At 36.1% G+C, this 19,202-nt stretch overlaps 1 protein-coding gene and 1 non-coding gene across 2 annotated transcripts in view; one reads left to right on the top strand and one right to left on the bottom strand.

Moving 5' to 3' along the window:
* Positions 1–19,202, top strand: part of LOC112048631 (GAS2-like protein pickled eggs) — a 139,173-nt gene that overhangs the window by 2,317 nt on the left and 117,654 nt on the right. The window lies entirely within an intron of this gene.
* On the bottom strand, positions 128–200 carry Trnar-acg (transfer RNA arginine (anticodon ACG)). The gene has a single exon. It is a non-coding gene; the product is annotated as a tRNA-Arg (tRNA).

The raw sequence follows: 19,202 nt of genomic DNA, 5'->3' as shown, positions 1-19,202 counted from the left end.
ACTGGACATCCAAGTACTTTTTACGCCGTATCTTGTTCAGTTTCAAGGCCCGTTGTGCTATTGTCGTAGCAAAAAATATTTATAATTTAAAAAATATAATTTTATAAATAATGTAAAAAGCAATCTACGACCCTGCCAGGATTCGAACCTGGAATCTTCTGATCCGTAGTCAGACGCGTTATCCGTTGCGCCACAGGGCCAGTTACTGGGCGAAACGAAATTACACATCCGTCAGTAGTACGTATTTCGGATATAAATAATATTCGTGTGAACTACAAACATTCAGTATTTATGAAAATAGAAAGTCGATCTCTCATCTTGTGGACTTCACGATGGTAGTAAATAGTATAGATTTAGTGATTTTAGATTTTTCAAAGTAGTTCATAGCTAATTTCTTATGAAAGCTTGTAAAGCTTACATACTATGACATAAAATACAGTACAGTAGTTTGTTGGAATTTGAAGTGTTAAACAATTTTTAGTGTCTAAAACAATAATCGTGCTTTATTAATTTAATTTATTTGAAACAGTAAACATTAATTTATTAAGTAAGTGTAAATAAAAACTTAATTCTGCTTGTAACATATAGCTCAGCTTTGTAAGTTCTGGGAATGCTATTGAATGGGTAGGGTTCGCGCCTTATTAAAATTGCAAAAGATTTCCTAATCGCAATTATGCATATGTGGGGGTAATTGCTGAGGGGTAGCGGGGTGCGGGTGCGGGACGGGGGGCAGGCGGCGTGACGTCTGTCTGCCTGTAACGATTTTTGTAATTCAGCTAGGAATGTGACTCACTTTATTATAGGAGTACTTAGCGGGTAGTTCCACTCGTTATAGAATGACTCACTAGTACTACCTACGAGCAAAGCATAATATTCTATTTTAACCCCCGAAGTAAAAACGGTTGTCAAAGACGATTATTAGCTCTATAAAGATTAAAAATCTATTTCGACGTATGAAAGATCAACAAATTATTTATTTTGACGGTCTCTGTGGTTCGATTCTCGACTGGGCCGATTGAGATTTTCTTAATTGGTCCAGCTCTGGCTGGTGGGAGGCTTCGGCCGTGGCTAGTTACCATCCTACCGGCAAAGACGTACCGCCAAGCGTTGCGGTACGTCTTAATTCCAATATAACGCATTTTCCAATATTTGTTGGACATGTCGGAATGCCAAGTTGTCTGGGAGTTTTCATCGGAAACGCTTTCAAATACTATCGGAATGAAAAACCACTTCGTTTTCATAGAAGTTTGACGCGGACGAAGTCGCAGACTAATAAGCTATTGAATTTAGTACTTATGTTCCATAATTTAATATTATAATATTATGTAAAGACTTTAAGTACGCATTTGAATTTAAAACTTGCGTAAGTTGATCACACTTATTAATAGGTATTCAAGTAAAGTAAAATGAATTACACATTCCCAAAACACTTCTTAACTAGTTTTATGACCTCTTGGTGCAAATAGCAATGTCTTGATTGACAATAGAGTCAACAGAGGTAATGGGTTCGATTTTTAACTCGGTTTAAGTTAGATTTTGTATTTTCTAAATTAGCAAAGTCTGAGTGTGATGCTGTTAATACTGATAGATACATGATAACCCAGTGGATATGAATTCTGCCTACGATTCGGAGATCGTTGGAACGTGTCTAAAACGGCGAAGGAAAAACAGCGAGAAACCTTTTTGGCCTAACCCCTCTCACTCTGGGAGGAGACTCGCGCTTTACAGTGAGCCGAATAGGGGCTGCTAATGATGAGGTCTGATGGTAGTGGTAGACTTCAGCGGTGGTTAGTTACCATCGCATGAGCAAAGATGTACCGCCAGTATATGCCTTCCAGTATCGTGCCATGAAGAAATACACTATCAATACTCCTTCTAAGTTCTCGAGCTTACTATCTTATAGACAACAGAACACCGTCACTTAACATCAGATGATATTGCTACTAAGCGATGACTTGTTGATAATTAAAATATGAGCTGTATTGTTGTTGTGTGATCCAGGTCTTGACTCGAACCTCTGACCTCAGAATCCGCGGCTTTACTTTTAGCTTTTCAAGCCCCGGAGTGTATTTGTATAAAAAATAAACATTATGACGACTGGTTTTAATTAAAAGTCGTTTGAATGGCGCCAACCCTCTCGTGTTATCTTTTATTTATGTTGCTGCTTCCCCACGAAAGGGTTTTTACCCTTTTAATGACGATTAAAAATGTATGGTTTTGCTAATTACCTATTCCAAATATATTATTATTTTCCATTTGTGTATATCACAGCTACTTCTACTAAACGTCTGTAAAGAATTTTTTAACGCCTAATTATTGAAGTGACTTTGTTTAGCATGAAATTATTAATTATATGAGTTTCTTACTGAATGTTGAACATGATCAGAATTAAAATTCAACGTATAATATTTTCTTAACCATCTAATTTAAAAAATTGTATAAAAAAATTATGATTTATTTTTTGATTTTAATAAAATGTTGGCATATTGGCTGTTTACCATGGCGATGACTGTGATGAAAACCTTAATAACTTTCAAATAAAATTTAAATGAATTAATGATTTCGACCTCTGCGGAACCACTGGTAAACATAATCATATGATCAGTGTTCCTGTGCAGTCATCTAGGGTTCAAAGATCGTCATCCGGCTAGTAACGGACGCAGAGTCAGTACCCAGTGCATACTAGTGATATAGCATTACTTTTCTCTATACTCTGCTCTATAGTGCACGCGTAAACGCATTTCCGCCGCGCCCTGTGTAGTGATGTAGCTATTGATTGATTATATCGACATAAATATCGATAACCGAGTACCGACCTACTAATTATTATTTACAAATTATTATTTGCTAACTTCATATCAAACGTCAAACGAAACAAAAAAAACAAAGTCATAATAGTTGAGTGGGTTAAAAACTATTTAAATAATAGTTATCTAAGTATAAAAGTATCAGAAAGCAAGTTTAATATAAACACAATAAAGATACGTGCATCTAAAGAATGAATCAATCAACAAAAGTCACGAGTAATCAGACAATCGGCCCAGATACATTTGGTGGACCGGTTCGCGTTGGGCGACCTTGGCAGTGAAAGCAATGGCGTTCTAATGATGTAACACTGTAGCTTAATTACTAGCTTACAGTAACTGTTGTCTAACAGTAAATATCTAATAATTAATATTACGAGCTCTTTGAAATTTATTTATTTTTTTGAAGTAAGATCTCCTATTTACGAGGGTCCTATTTCCTACATCAGTTTATAAAGGTTTTACATTTGAATACTTAATACCTAGTTTCTTTGATGGATTTAGATTTAATTCCTCACTTCCTAGCACTTTACTTCCTCCTACCAATGGTGTTAAAGATCCGCTAGACAGAAATGTTATCAAAATTTTAAAATTTTGAATTTTTGTAATTTTTTAAAATTAGGATTAGTTAAGTTAGCTTAAGTTCCTTATTGTATTCTTTCTCAATAATAAAAATAAAGATTTTTAGTGATATGAAATATGTAAATTCAACGTATCACGTACTCTAAGTTTCACTCTAAAAAATTTATGGGATCCTCTTTCGATCTGCGAACTTCGTAGTAATTGCTACTTTTGATCCATAGTTCTTCAGACAATGATTATCCTTATTGAGACGCATGGAAATGAGTTATCCAAAATAGAGAGATCGGCTGACAAAGCGACAAGATCTTTACACGATCGATATTACGACGCACATCCCTATAGGAAATGCTCGATTGACTCCTCGGCCGGGTCGCTCAGGTCGAGCGCAGCACTATTGTCTCTGCGAAGAGCGATGGAGGGGGATATCGACAATTTACGGCACTCACTTTTCAATAAACAACTCATTGAGGAGTTAAGTATAAACTGGACTTCCTTTATATTTAGGTACACTGTTCGCTCGAAAATAATACTTGCCACTATTGATATAACAGTACAAATCGAATAGCCATATTTTGTTTACGTCGAAGAGATGCTTGGTGTGAGTAGAGCAGCTTTTTATAACACAAATATTCTTAAATAACTAAGTACAGGCTTTTTAGAGCTCATACTGCCGTTCTTCATATTTCAGCATGTAATAGCATTACATACTGTATGTCGGTACATAATATAAAGGGTATGGTTAGTCGGCAATAGGGGCAGCTGCCTCTCTGGTCTAGACTCTAGAGACTCAAGTGGTTTCGAATCAAGAGATCTAGGTTTCAAGTCCTGGGTCTTGAGCATTTTTCCAAGAAACTCTCAGCCTGAAAACAGCCTCAGAATGACCGATGTGGTTCTACTTGTTTATGTTTATATTATGCGAGCAATTTCAGTCAGAGTCCCGAGTAAAGTTAAAAAATTTCATCTCATTTTACTTTTCTTTTTTCGTTGTAGTTATCCTTTCTATTTTATTTTTATATCTTCGATTATAATGTCCATTGTTGGTAGTACTAGAGTGTGCTGTGAGTGAAACGTTTAGTTGAATTGAAGCGTGCAATTGATTTATAAGAGTTGGGGTCTTCGAGGGTTCTTCATGTCTTTAGTGGTCGCACACTCTGAGGTAAGGGTTTGTGTGTAAATTGTGCATTGTTCTTGATACTGAAAGTTATTGAATGAACAAGTTATTAGAATAATACATGGTTAGGAAAATGGAATTGGTAGCATGTTTGTATTTCGTTGTTATGACAACGACCTGGACTTATTTAATGGATTTCAATGGAATTTTAATTATGAATACAAAAGAGAGTTTTCCATGAGTATTTATGGTTTTTCTTTTATTGGTTAAAGTTTTGGAATGCACCTTTCTAGTTTCATAGCCCCCTACCACTTACAATAATAAAGTGAATCTCATAAATTTACGAGTAGCTTTTAGTGTACACTGGTATATCCTGAGCAGCCATTTAACGCCCCATCACAGGATCAGGGCGATCTACTTATAAAACACAAGATAGAGCTTAGACCCACCGCGCTGTTCCAATGCAGGAAGGCGGGCTTAGGGTGATGATATTTTACTCTTGTATGACCATTCTGATGGTAATGATAATAACCAGGCTTAACATGCTCGTAGGCTACGACATTCCACCGAATTCTAAATTCTAAGAATTATATTCGAATCGTAAATTTTGTCATCTTATAACAATCTAATCTGTCTAAGTACTTCAACCTAAATGCTCATGATTTGTAGTCCAACATGCCAAAAACTGGACCAACTATGCAGTCAGACTATGAGTAGGTCAGATATTCAGATTGCCTAGTGGTGTTTTCAATGTTTTCATACTTTGACTATCACGTAACCGTAAACGCAAATTTCTAAGGAGTTGAAACAGTTGTGCAGTAGTGCAACTAGATGGCGCTGTTTCAAATTTTTAGAAATTCGCGGTAACGGTTACGCGATCGTCACAGTATGAAAACATTGTAAACTCCCACTAGGCACCCTGTGGCTCGTGACGTCGGCAGCGGTGGGCAGCTCTAGCTCATTATCGCGATGATTGCTAATCGGCAGTAATTCGTGTTGTGATAGCTGTTATCGGTTGTTACATTTACTGTTTCGGTGGACTACGTGATTTGCATCACATAACCAACGGAATATCCAACCAGCACTCACATTCTACGATCTTGTTCCAACCACCTTCTACTACAGAACAGCAAGACGTTATGTGGTGTGTATCTAGGCAACTCGTACTAAACGATTTCCAACCACGTGTGTAGTTCACATAGCCAAAGTTTGGAATGCACGTCAAATACCTAACCAACATGTCTGTGTTTCTTGTCACCTATACCACCCTAGGCCATACCTACGATTTGAACATCTTCAAATTACAGGCGCAAGAGCACAGACAACATATGTACAAGAGAGTCTTAACACCGGGCATCTAGGTATTCGTACGTTCCTGTCATACATGCCTGCCTGGCTGATACCAAAATCTACTTACTACAGGCGATGATTGTAGACTTCGCGACACGAAAGAAGTCCCGCGGCTAAAACCTGAGCTAAAATTGACAGCGATTTCCCAAATGACAATAAGATCACCATTACATTAGCGCCGCGTCTACAGGTCTTGTTTCGTGGCGCGGAGTATAGTACCGTACCACCTACCCCATTTACCATCAAAATTCAAAAAGTTTACAATTTATTTATTTCAATTTGACTTAGTTTACAAGCACTTATGAAAGGTCAAGATTATGTCATAATTTAATTTAATCGAATGGTGGTAATAATAGTCGAAAACTTAAAATTAAAGTTACGTGAAGAGCCCACAACAAACTCAGCCAAGGTTTACTTTTCTTTGTTTACCACCATTTTACAAATTTATTTAAAACTAAGCACACAGTCGTATGATACAGTTTAACATCAAGTTTTTTTATCATTTATATACTCATTAACACTATAATAAGACTACTAAAAGCTTGCGTTAAATAAACACTTTGAACTTAAAACATCTTAACTGGCAGTTGTTTAAATTCTCAACTACTTACTCATAGGTGTATTTGAACCTGAATCATATAAAGAAATTTCACTTAAAAATTAAAAACCCATCATATTTTATCTGTGGTTACTTTTTTCTCGTTGACATGTCAATTATTGTATTTCAAGAATAGAGTTCGGAATGCTGTGTCGATTTTAATGAGACATCACGTCCAATATTTATAGTCTACGATACAATTTGTTTTTATTAAAGGTGATCGAACATTAGGTGAGCCGTAAGTTATTATGATATATGAAAAACTAGTTCTTAGTTCTTTTTAGCAAATGCACCACTAATAATGCAATTCTATACTAAGAAGGACGTAAAGTAGACGAATCTTTTCTTCTAATTTATATTTTAATTCTATAAATGATTAGAAAGATTGAATTACCAAAAATTGGAATAAAGCGATAAAATAAAAATAAAACAAAACTCAGCTCACGGTTTGTGATGAATTTACAATCAGTTTTACTAGATACACGAATACTCACGAGTCACGACATCATACACGTAGATTGAGGTACGACTCACAACATAAATATCTTTCAATAAGGTCTGTTTCTAAACCAAATTGGAATGGAATTTGAAATACATACTGTAAGTATATAAAATAATATATACCTAGTTTAAATATAGTTTGTTTATATGTATACGAGAATTTGACGTAGCAATATTTTAAGGTATATCATTATAAAAAACCTATAGGTATATAAGCTTTATACATAATATATTATAATTGTAATGTTATTTCACTTCATTTTGTGTATGAACAGAAGCAAGTCACTGTTCCCCCAAGAGTGAACCCTATTATTATAAGGCCAACAGTTCTTATGTGCGTTCAACTTAAAGAAGAAACTTTAAACAATTTATTGACAACAAAAAATATTTCTTAATCATACCGATACTTTTTGTATTAAGCCCTTTGTTCGACCGTTCGTAACATATCGAGTTACATATAATTGTGTCATTAAAATAATCGGAATGATTTGTACGCAATTAAAAGTAATAAGAAATCGCAAGTTAATAATATAGGCAATGTAAGTGCCAGTCTGCCGACGTTTCCTGCAGACCGTTCTTAAGTTTTTGACATAGCAATAAATTCAATAATTAAACATGTCTTTTTATGGGCTATATCATATTATTCAGTATCGCAGACAGCAATGATAAAGCAGGTTGTTTATGAACAGATGTCTCGCGTCCTATCACAGTGTCTCCAACTTAATTCGATGTATAATTGGGATGTAACAGTTGCAAATTGAGTTGATAATTTATTCTGTGCAAAAACAACGAGTATTTTGTAGTTTCAATCCACTCTGGATGTCGAATTTAAAACATTAAGTAGAAGTAGTTCTACATTTTGTTAAAAAACCTCTACATATACTGTTTTACATCGATTTGACAAAAAGCGGAGATAGGTTCTACGCTGATATTGGGAGGTTTGTGGTTCCCTCACTTCACTTGTATTTTTTTTTTAAAGGCAATGATATTTTATACTAGAGATAGGGCACTAGCGCATCCAAACTGAGGCGGACGATTGTGTATAATAGTATTAATTTTATTTAGTCGTATATTAAACAACGAATATTATTTAAACAAATAATACTTACTTACCTAAATATCGTCTACAATGTCGAGAATATATATAATGGAATTAAAGACGAACTTATGCATGTGTGCACTCGTAACTAAATCCGGATCACTTTTTGCGGTGATTTTGTAGGGACGTATCCTATCTTTTGTTAAAAAGTGAATTATATTTCTATGGTCACTGCCGGATTTCCTTCCAGATTCTTGTTCGATAACTCAGAGGTCGTTAAAAGTTAAAACTTAGCCATTGTTAGTAAGTTATTTGAGTGGCAAAATAATTCGTTAGATCGCTATCTTATTGCTTAAACAACTGTCAAACGGACGTTTGAACGAGTCAACGCCTCGGTAATTATTATTATATTATTATAAAGCTCGATTGTAGAAATGTAATTATTTCGCAACGCGACGCCGAACAGCGCCGGCTGTCAATGCAAATGAGATAACGCATTCATTATAATCAAAATCGATATAGCAATACCGAATTTAAATAGCTAAGAATGTGAGACCGGATCGTGGCCTTGCTGACGTTACTTTGCGATTTGGTAAGTAGCGAAATAATTTTGTGAGCCTCGTTGACGCAGATATGTGCTACGAACGATCACGGATTCGATGTTCAGGATGTGTTTATAATAATTTTTATTTTTATTCTTCACAAAGTTAACCCTTGACTACAATCTCACCTGTTGGTAAGTGATGATGCAATCTAAGATGGAAGCGGGCTAACTTGTTTGGAGGAGGACGAAAATCGACATCCCTTTCGGTTTCTACACGACGGAACGCTAAATCGCTTGGCGGTATGTCTTTGCCGGTAGGGTGGTAACTAGCCTAGGTAACGGCCAAAGCCTTCCAGCCTGCAAATACACCAATCATACGTCTCGTTTAGCAAAAGTCTAACTGTGACATCACTGTAACCGTGGATGATTCCAAGTGCAAGCTTTAGACGTCGATGAGTTATTATAAGCTCATATTGTTCCAATGTATTTATGCAATGCCCCCTGCTTTGTTTGTTTTAGCTTCCACAGTTAAAGCCGCGGACAAAAGTAACAATCCCCTCTTTAGCGGCGGCTGAAATGCGGCTATTTTCATACCAAGTTCATTAACGCGTCTATTCTGTAGGGATGCGCTGGCTAAAGTGTAGTTTGCTATCGATATACATAAAATTTAATAAATATAATTAGCTATAATCCGAATTAGTGCGACATTATTACCCAGACCCGATATCTACGAATAGTAAAATAAAAAAGTGTTTGTGTGTACATATCAAATCACAGTGCCGTCGAACGCTATTGAATCTTATAATATAAGCTGATTGTTTACTCTTTAAATTGTCACAGTAAATTATAATTAAATTAATCAGTAGGTATTGTAATGCAATGTCTTTTTAGTGTGTTACGAATTGATGCAATGCGAATTGTAATCTATTCAATCATACAGATGAGATAGGAATCACGTGGATATTCCATGCTTACTAATGAAAGTAAGACAATTTTTCATTATCTTTAGCTTAATGTTACAGTAATTCCAATATTATCGTAAAGTCATTGCCGATAAGCGAAGGTAGATACTATCAATTGAATAATGAATGAGTGTCTTGTTTATAAAATAGAATGTTAATTATGATTCGATGTCTATTCTTATAATTAATAAATAATAGATGTTTACCGCGTAATCTTACTTGTAAATATACTGCTACGAATGGTGACCTACAATCATTAGCAGATATAGGTACCTCCCGCTGCATGTTGCGTTTAAGTAGATGATATTGAGGAAAAACATTAATAAATATAAATAAAAATAAGTTTGATTCCTATCTTTTGGCTAAAATTAATGTTTTTATTACAGAGTACCTACCTAGGTCACTGAGCGATTATGTCAGTAACAAGTGTTTCTCTTTTATTAAATACTACTCTATAAAGCACTTACACTTTTATCGATTTAATGCTACAGATGAGTGATGTTCCATTTAGCGCCAAGTTCATTATCGCCTATCTTTCATAACGCGCTATATAGTGACGTGCGTGGGCTTTATATCGATAACATGATGTCCTGACGTTTATCGTGACTCACTTCCACCAACAAGAAGCTTTTAATTGCTATCCTTTTAATATATATTTCGTCCCCTGGTCTTCTAGTGATAATCGCCTCGCCTTATTGAAATAATTTGGGATTCTTAAATATAATAATATCCACTGTTTTTTGTATTTATTTATTTGCATTAAATATGAAATGTATTGCCAAATAGTTGCAAGAAATGTCTTTTGCATCATTGCAATGCATCCGGAAGCGGAAACGGCAAAGAGCGACAAATAGGTGACGAATGGTAATGATACCGTACGTTTGTGTGACTGGCGGCGCGTGGGTGACACGTGTTTGCCTACATTATATCACTCGTATATTATGTCATAAATTATCATATAATATTTGGCGATCGTTTATTTATTTATAATGTTTTTACACGCTTTATATTTAAGTATATCAATCATCATCATTATTAACAGCCGATGGAGTCAACGGAACAAAGGCCAGACTTCCAAACACAACCGTTGGACGTCCGTTTGATGTCCAACACTACGCTATAAGATCCATTGCCACGTTCATCGGCTCTTCAAAGTGTGAACCGTCCATTACTTCAGCGTTGCTACTAGTTCAGCTATGTTGGTAACTGCTGTGGATCTGCTCATTCATGATTCGATCATACAGAGATATTTCGAACATGTTCAGGTTACCAAAATAGAAATTAAATCCAGGACCTCTTACATACTCGTATCTTACGTACTTACTACTGAAACTGGGTTTGTACTGCCGTTTTAAAGTAAAGTTACAATAGATAGAAAAACAAAGACATTCATCGGTTCACAAGAAAACGTCGCTCTTTGCTTATCGATTGCACTCTATTGCATCGCGAGCCTACTTTGTATTGTATGTTACAGCAAAGTAGTCTTTATTGCTATAGCAATAAGGCTGGTAAACAGAGGCTACTTGACCGCAGCCCACGCGACTCTTAGGCTAAGACTATACTAGGCTATGTAGCGTATGCGACACGTAAGTAACACGAGTTCTTCACATATGGAACCAAGATTTTTTTTACAAATCAGCTTATTTTTAGAAATAAAAGGCGTCCAAAATAATCATCAATTTCGTAATAAGTATGGAAATGCCATAGACTCTATACTGACACACAGTAATACAATAAAATTTTGGTATGTGTCTACTAAAGTATAAACCTAATTGTGTCAGGAGTTAGTAAGAGAAATACCTTAAATAATATTTGATGCAGTAGCGTGGTTGTACAGGCTTGTACATATATTTGCTGTGGGATAGGTACATGCTAAAAGGCACTGGCTAACTCATTACGAAGTCGAATTTTCAATTTGGTTTATCTAATTGTACATAAATTTGTTCATAATAATATAGTGCTCACCCTAGTTAGACCTTGGACACGCCACTTTTCATGACTCTCTGTCGTTACGATGTAAATATCCGTATAACGATATATTTTTTTATAGCACTTTTTTGTTTTTTGTTTTTGTAAATTAATTTCGCCGCCAATCGCATTGCAAAACGCAGCCTAACCTGCTGCAGCGGCATTCGTGCCAACCCGCCACTTGAGCTGTCACAGCTCCTCGAGAGCCTCACAACACAACACGCTGTATACACGAGCACAGGCCGTATCGCCACATGCTGTACATATACCTACGTCGTACCTACTAACGGTGTCGTTGTAAATATTGCGTTGTTCTTATCTAATAAACCTTTATTCATCTTCTATCTTTCCTTCCATTTAGCTTTCCTTTTAAAGTTAGATTCAAAAGTCGAAAGTAAAGTCAGTCTACAGTCGACGTTCAAAATGACAGGTCGTGGAAAAGGTGGAAAAGGTTTGGTGAAAGTAGGCGCCAAATTCAAAGTCCTACAAGATAATATTCAAGGGATAACCAAGCCTGTCATTCGTAGATTGCCAGAAGAGGTGGAGTAAAGAGGATCTCTTAAAGCACGTTAAAAGGAAAACCGTGATAGTTGTCTATGTCCTGAAGTGTCAGCTTTATGGATTTGGGGATGATGATTTCATACGAAAAAAAGAAAGATTTTTCCGAAACTTAGTGAGACTGTATGCCAGAGAAGGAAATTACTTTCTTTTCAGTATGCTAGTTCAGTAATTGTGGCTGAATGTATGTCAGTTAAATAGTTTTCCTGTGATAGATTTGCATATAATTTTGATAAAGATACATTTAGAAACATTCACATTATCACAAAAATAATTTTAAAATCTATAATTATGTCTAACCACAATATGAAGCTATCTTCAAATAGTATCTGGTCCAGTTAATTATGTAAATTGGCTTTCGCAAAGAATTCATTTCCCTAAGTTTACGTAATTATATTTTTTTGTATGTACGCTCTGCGACTGTACAATTAAGCACTATATGTAGGTAATGTCGCAATAATGATAACTGCCCAAAATTACACGTACTATCTGCTTATCATATGAAATTATCACATTACGTGGATGTCTATATTTAGCTACTTGTCCTTTGTTTATTTAGTAGATTTCTGCCGTAATGCCAGCGAAACACGCACAAAACTAATTTCTTTGCTCCCAAAGATCGTAGCATTCGTAAAGAACAAGCTTTAGTCACTCCCACGCTGTGGGAACGAAGGAAAACACGAGATTTCCATTCGTTTCTACTATATAAGTATGAAAACATTTTAAGCGATGTGGTTTTTTTTTCGACAATTATTGATTATATCGTTAGCGAGTATCTATTATTGTCATTTGTTGTTAAGTGACGATGCTAAGAGGGTTTTTTATGCTTTAGATTCTGTAAAAGGACTGTTTGAGCCAAATGTGTCTTCATTCCTCAAAGCAGTATCCCTGGAGTTGGGACTACTGCAGAAGCACTGCCAGAGTTGATTTTGAGGACTATAACCGGCGAGGCTCTGTGCTAGAACGACGCACTAGAAGACTAAACTAACTAACTAACTAACTAACTAGTAACTAGAAGGACGCAGTGGACGAAACGGTTTTTAGGGAGACTCCTGTGAGATATTTTGGGCCTCGACTTACAGGGAAGTTAGTTCCGATGTGGTTTGTACAGGTGGAATATATCAGTCGTGACGCTTCCGGGGCCGTGGTTGGTATATTTACGTCTAGGTGACGTGTGGAAGCATTGTAATCGGAAGAGGTAAAAGTTTATACAATTAATTTATGAATAGTAAAACGCTAATCGGATTTACCTGAGATTCCTACAGGTAGATAAACAGCGCATAAACGACTGTGCCAGACAGATCGTCAAAAGTTATTATTTGATAACTGTATACTTTTGAAGTAAAGGTTATTAATTACAATGCAGGTATACTCTTGACATTTGTATTGAGAAGGCGAATGCCGATCAATCATCGCACAGATCTCAAAACTTGAACTTAATTCGTATCTCAATTACAACTGTTGAAATGTCAACTGACAGCACGCTTGTTTACAGCGCGAGCTCGCCAAACTGCGTGGAATATTACCAGTGAGTACGGGTAATAATTACTCCGTGAGGGTACTAATAAGCAAGTATATTGTGTATCTACTTGGGAGTATGTCCTCATTGGAAACTCGGCATAAAAGAATAGCATAGAGTTCGTGTTATGCTATGCCAAAAGCTTTTTCACTTTACCCCTACTCCGTTAATGCCGGTTAATGCGATAAACATTGACGGACGAAAAACTTCGAGGCGATGGAAAAATATTTCTTTAAAAAAATAGGATTTTATGAATAAATGGCCAGTGTGTGTTCTTGTGTATAATCTTATTAAGTTAAGCTTTTGCTTAAAAAAGTTACGACAATAGTCCAGCAAGCAAGGAGCAAATTTTAGACCTCTCGAATCGGTCGGCCTCTTAACTATTGAAGGTTCAATTGATGGTCGGCCTTCAACGTAATAACTAGGCTGAGAAATATCTAATAACTTGACAAACAGATTGCCTTTCACACCTTGATTATACTTATTAAATGTCAAATGACAAGAGTAAACAGCGTTCACACCTGAACTAAAATATAAAGAAATACTTAGCTTCGACCTTCAAAAAACAATGGTGAAAAATACAACTTTCAGGGTTTCTGACGTAAAGTTACCGTATTTATCGTCTGTGCTGATAATAATAATCATCAGTTACATTAAGCAAATCAGCTGTATGTTGGAAGTATGGTTCGGACCTTTGAGACCTACTACCTCCTGAAGTCATCATGGTTCATACTCCATAATATCTGTCTATCGTATATATGGTGTCCAGGAACATGGGCTGCTGTCTGTCTTTATATTTTGAACGAAGAACTTATACACAAGCTATTAGAGCAATGGTCAAAGTGTGCAAAATTTGTTTGATCGTCGGATAAACTGAGCCTTACTTCGTGGGAGAGCCACGTGAGCTCTGGAATATTAATATTCAAGTATGTTGATATCACGAAGTCACGAAAAGCTTTGCCAGTAGAAGCGGCACTGAGTCAATTAATTTCATCATAGTGCGATTAAATAAACGACCTAAACTTACGTTGTTTATATTATTAAGTAATTTTTGGCTAATCAGATCTCGCCGGGCTTTGAAATATTGGATTCTTTAATTTTAACAATTACCAAGGAGTTAGGAAGTTGATCGATGTGCCTTGGAGAGTACGGTATATTCGTACCACTCCCGATCGTGATCTCTAATTCAATATGTTACTGAATCAAGCCTTGAAGACCGTCAACCAATATTGGATCAGTTTAGTAAATGTACTCAAAAACTCCACATCTCCCACTATAAAATGGGCGGCCTAGTCCTTTAGTGACTAGTGTTTCATCAAACTAGGCTAATGATGACTATACATTAGTTTGAAAATAAATAAATGAATTTATAAAAATACTTTTCTATCGATATATTGTAATACATCCACAACACTACTGCTCTATTGAAACACGTTTGTTTATGTGCTGCAGATGCGTCGGCACACGCCAGCCTGTGCGTAAATAAAGCTACTACAAAATTAATAATTATTATGAATTAACGAAATCTAATATATTATTTTTATTTTATTTTATTTATTTTATACACATATATATATAAACATTACAGGCTTAACCTAATGTGTTTATATAAACTATCTATAATTCCTGAATTACTTGAACGTATCTGCTGAAAGTTCTGTGAAATTCAGCAGGCGAGGAGAAAAACAAATCTAAATCCGGGTCCCACTCCAATACCCCGCTTAGCAATGCCAACGCGCGAACAAGAGGTGACTCGCGGGTTTGCACCAACCTACATGTTGGAATAGTGAACAGTTTCATTTTGCGTGCCCTTTTTTGTATATTGGGTATATGGAATGAAACCAACTCTAGTACTGAAGGGTTCAACAATTCGCCCCTAATCAGGCGGAAGAAGTAATCCGCTAGAGCTACGCTACGTCTCACCTCTATACTAATAGCATTAACAACTGAGTCTTAGGGCCATAAATCATTTCTCTATATCTATCTCGCTTGCACTTATGGGTCTTATGGAGCCGTCTATACTAATAGCATTAACAACTGAGTCTTAGGGCCATAAATCATTTCTCTATATCTATCTCGCTTGCACTTATGGGTCTTATGGAGCCGTCTAGTGAAGGGTGTAACAATGAAAGACATATTATCGATAAGTAAAGTTTATTATCGTATCTTGTTCACAAAATTAAAAAAATTAACAATATTTGATTTAATATAATACATATTTCATATTATATAATTATTAACTAAATAAAATTAATCTTCATCTGAGTCTTCATCATCAGAATCTTCGTCTTCTGCCAAATTTATTATATATTAGTATCCATAGTGCGCAACGAGTAACACATGAATGTATTTATTTAATTGCAGTAAACACATTTATAGCAAAAAAAATACGCAATGCAATTACATTAGAAACCGACCAATCAGAATCGTCCAAATCATTATTGACTCATCATTAGCACGTGCGCAGGTAGCCGTTTATCGATAATTAGGGTGCGCAGGTAGGCGCGCTGCACATTCCTATCTTTTTTGACTTTTATGACCGGACGACTCAGATGATAATGCGCATACTATAGTGAAGGGTGTAACAATGAAAGACATATTATCGATAAGTAAAGTTTATTATCGTATCTTGTTCACAAAATTAAAAAAATTAACAATATTTGATTTAATATAATACATATTTCATATTATATAATTATTAACTAAATAAAATTAATCTTCATCTGAGTCTTCATCATCAGAATCTTCGTCTTCTGCCAAATTTATTATATATTAGTATCCATAGTGCGCAACGAGTAACACATGAATGTATTTATTTAATTGCAGTAAACACATTTATAGCAAAAAAAATACGCAATGCAATTACATTAGAAACCGACCAATCAGAATCGTCCAAATCATTATTGACTCATCATTAGCACGTGCGCAGGTAGCCGTTTATCGATAATTAGGGTGCGCAGGTAGGCGCGCTGCACATTCCTATCTTTTTTGACTTTTATGACCGGACGACTCAGATGATAATGCGCATACTATAGTGAATCATACCCCAGCATACCTTGTAAAAAAACCGTGGGATATACGTAAGGATATCCAACATAATAACCGTACTGTTTGCGGTACAGCCACCTTAGAATTTTTTTTTGAAGTTTCTCCAACATGAGTTTGTATTTAACTTCATGTGGACTCCAGATAACTGAGTTACTTTCTAATATACTTCTCACAAAGCTATTGTAAAGTAATTTAATCGCTGCGACACTTTCAAGATCTCTCGATTGTCTTAATACAAAACCGAGGGTTTTGTAGGCTCTAGTTGTGATAGTCCTTATGTGGTCAACAAAACTTAGATCGGAACACATCAATACCCCTAAATCCTTCACGATAGATTGTCGTTCCAATACAACGTCTCCCAATCTATAATGGTATTCATAAGGTCTGAGCGATCTCGTAAACGTTACTACAGAACACTTAGTTTCATTAAACATCAGCCGATTACGGTCACTCCACTCAGCGACATTTTGAATGTCTCTCTGTAAAAGGTCGCAATCCACCAATGTCCCGGTTCGTAAGAACAATTTCAAGTCATCAGCAAACAACAGACAGTGAGCTGAACTAACAACATCAGGCAAGTCGTTAATGAATATAGTAAATTCTAGAGGACCTAGGTTCGAGGTTATTCCGGAATACGTGTGATATGGGTTCGAAACGTGTCCGTTGAAGTGAACATACTGGCTCCGGTTACGGAGGTAGTCGGAGAAGAATTTCAGCAACGTAGAAGTAAATCCGATACTCGCAAATTTACGAAGAAGGATGTCATTATCTACGGTATCAAACGCCTTCCGGAAGTCAAAATACGCTGCATCAACTTGATATCCACCGTCCAGAACCGCAGTAGCATATGCATGGAAAGTTAATAGGTTACTGGCAGTAGAACGTCCGATCCTGAAGCCATGCTGTGCGTTTGAAAGTTGACTTTCAACTTGGCGGCTTATATACCTATGTATGATGTGTTCGAACAACTTGCCAAACACTGACAGTACAGCTACCGGCCTGAAGTTGCTTACCTCTGACCCGGAACCGCTCTTAGGAATCGGAACAACTCGCGACATCTTCCACACCTGAGGATACCTGCAATTCCTAAGGCAAGTATTAAAAATATGTAGTAACGGCTTAATAAATATTAAACGACAGTCTTTTACAACAATTATGTACCTACTAAGAAATTAAATATCACTTGTCTCAAACGATGAAGGAAAAACATCTTGAGGAAACCTGTACCCCTAAGAATTTTCTAACTTCTCTAAGTGTGTGAAGTCTGAACCTCTAAGATAGAAGGCCTAACCCCTCTCGTTCTGAGAGGAGACTCGTGCTTCATAGTGAGCCGAATATGGGTTGTTAATGAGTACATGTACTTAGGCATATTAGCTTACGTTTTTACCTAGTAAATGCCCGTACTTCGTACGCTTCAAATTCAGTTTTTCAGAAATCCCCAAGAAACCAAGTATTTTTCCGAGTTGAAAAGCCTACTACGTATTGCTCAATAACCTCTTCTATCTTCCAGTGAATGTCCCATTGAAATCGGTCCAGTTGTTTTAAAGATTAGCCCGGAGAAATGGCAAAGATAAAATAAAAAAACTTGTTTGTATTGAGTAACTGTAAGCACTTTAGAAAACACAGTTATCTTGAAATCACAGACAGACTTAAATCTTTTCATATGCATCTATTGAATCAAGTTACAAGAATCAGACATCACCCTAACCCTGCCAAATAGCATTGAAACAGCGTGATGGGTTTAAACTTCATATCTCCACCTAAAAAGAAGGAGACGTGGCCTGAGACAATGAAAACCAGAAGGTAAAAGCTATTTTTTATAGAAAGTTGTAAAAAAAATGTCATGTCATGTAGAAACGTTCAGTTTTAGATCACACAGTTTATCAATGAGTGTGTCACACCGAGCTATGCGCGAGCTATGAGGCAACAGTCTACATAGATCAATGGGGCTATTGTCTACTCTCACTGGAATGTTATCTGATGCTGTAGGTGAACTGCTCTTCCACTTGCCGACCTTGCCGATATTACAAACATGATGATATAGGGTGTTATGTGCTTATAAACTAAGCCTATTTGAAGTCACTGTAACAGAAAATATTCTTATTCCACGCAGACAAATATGCTCAATCATCATCAATTCATCTAAAACAAACAAACTCTTCAATACATATCTATACTAATATTATAAAGCTGAAGAGTTTGTTTATTTGTTTGGTTGAACGCGCTAATCTCAGGAACTACTGGTCCGATTTTAAAAACTCTTTCAGTGTTAGACTTAATGAGGAAGGCTTTATATTGTCCCCGTATCCCTACGGGAACGAGAACCACGCGGGTAAAACCGCGCAGCGTCAGCTAGTAATAAGTAAAATTGAAGTGTTGTAAAAGTGAAGTCTGTGATTTCGAAATAAATGTGTTTTACTCAAGTGCTTTTGATAGTTTGCACTCAACTAAAACACAAGCAAATTTTTATTAAATTTTTGTCTTACTGTCTGTTTGTCGGGGCTGGAACGGCTGAACCGATTTTAATTGGATTTTCACTGGAGGATGAAAAAGGTAATATAGGTTACATTTTATCCTCTAAAAAATAATGGTTTCAGTGGGATTTGTGATAAACTAAA

The sequence above is a fragment of the Bicyclus anynana genome, chromosome 8 (genome assembly GCF_947172395.1).
Source record: "Bicyclus anynana chromosome 8, ilBicAnyn1.1, whole genome shotgun sequence".
Lineage (NCBI taxonomy): Eukaryota > Metazoa > Arthropoda > Insecta > Lepidoptera > Nymphalidae > Bicyclus > Bicyclus anynana.
Note: the sequence above shows the minus strand (reverse complement) of the source record. Positions and strands in the feature narration are given on the sequence as shown.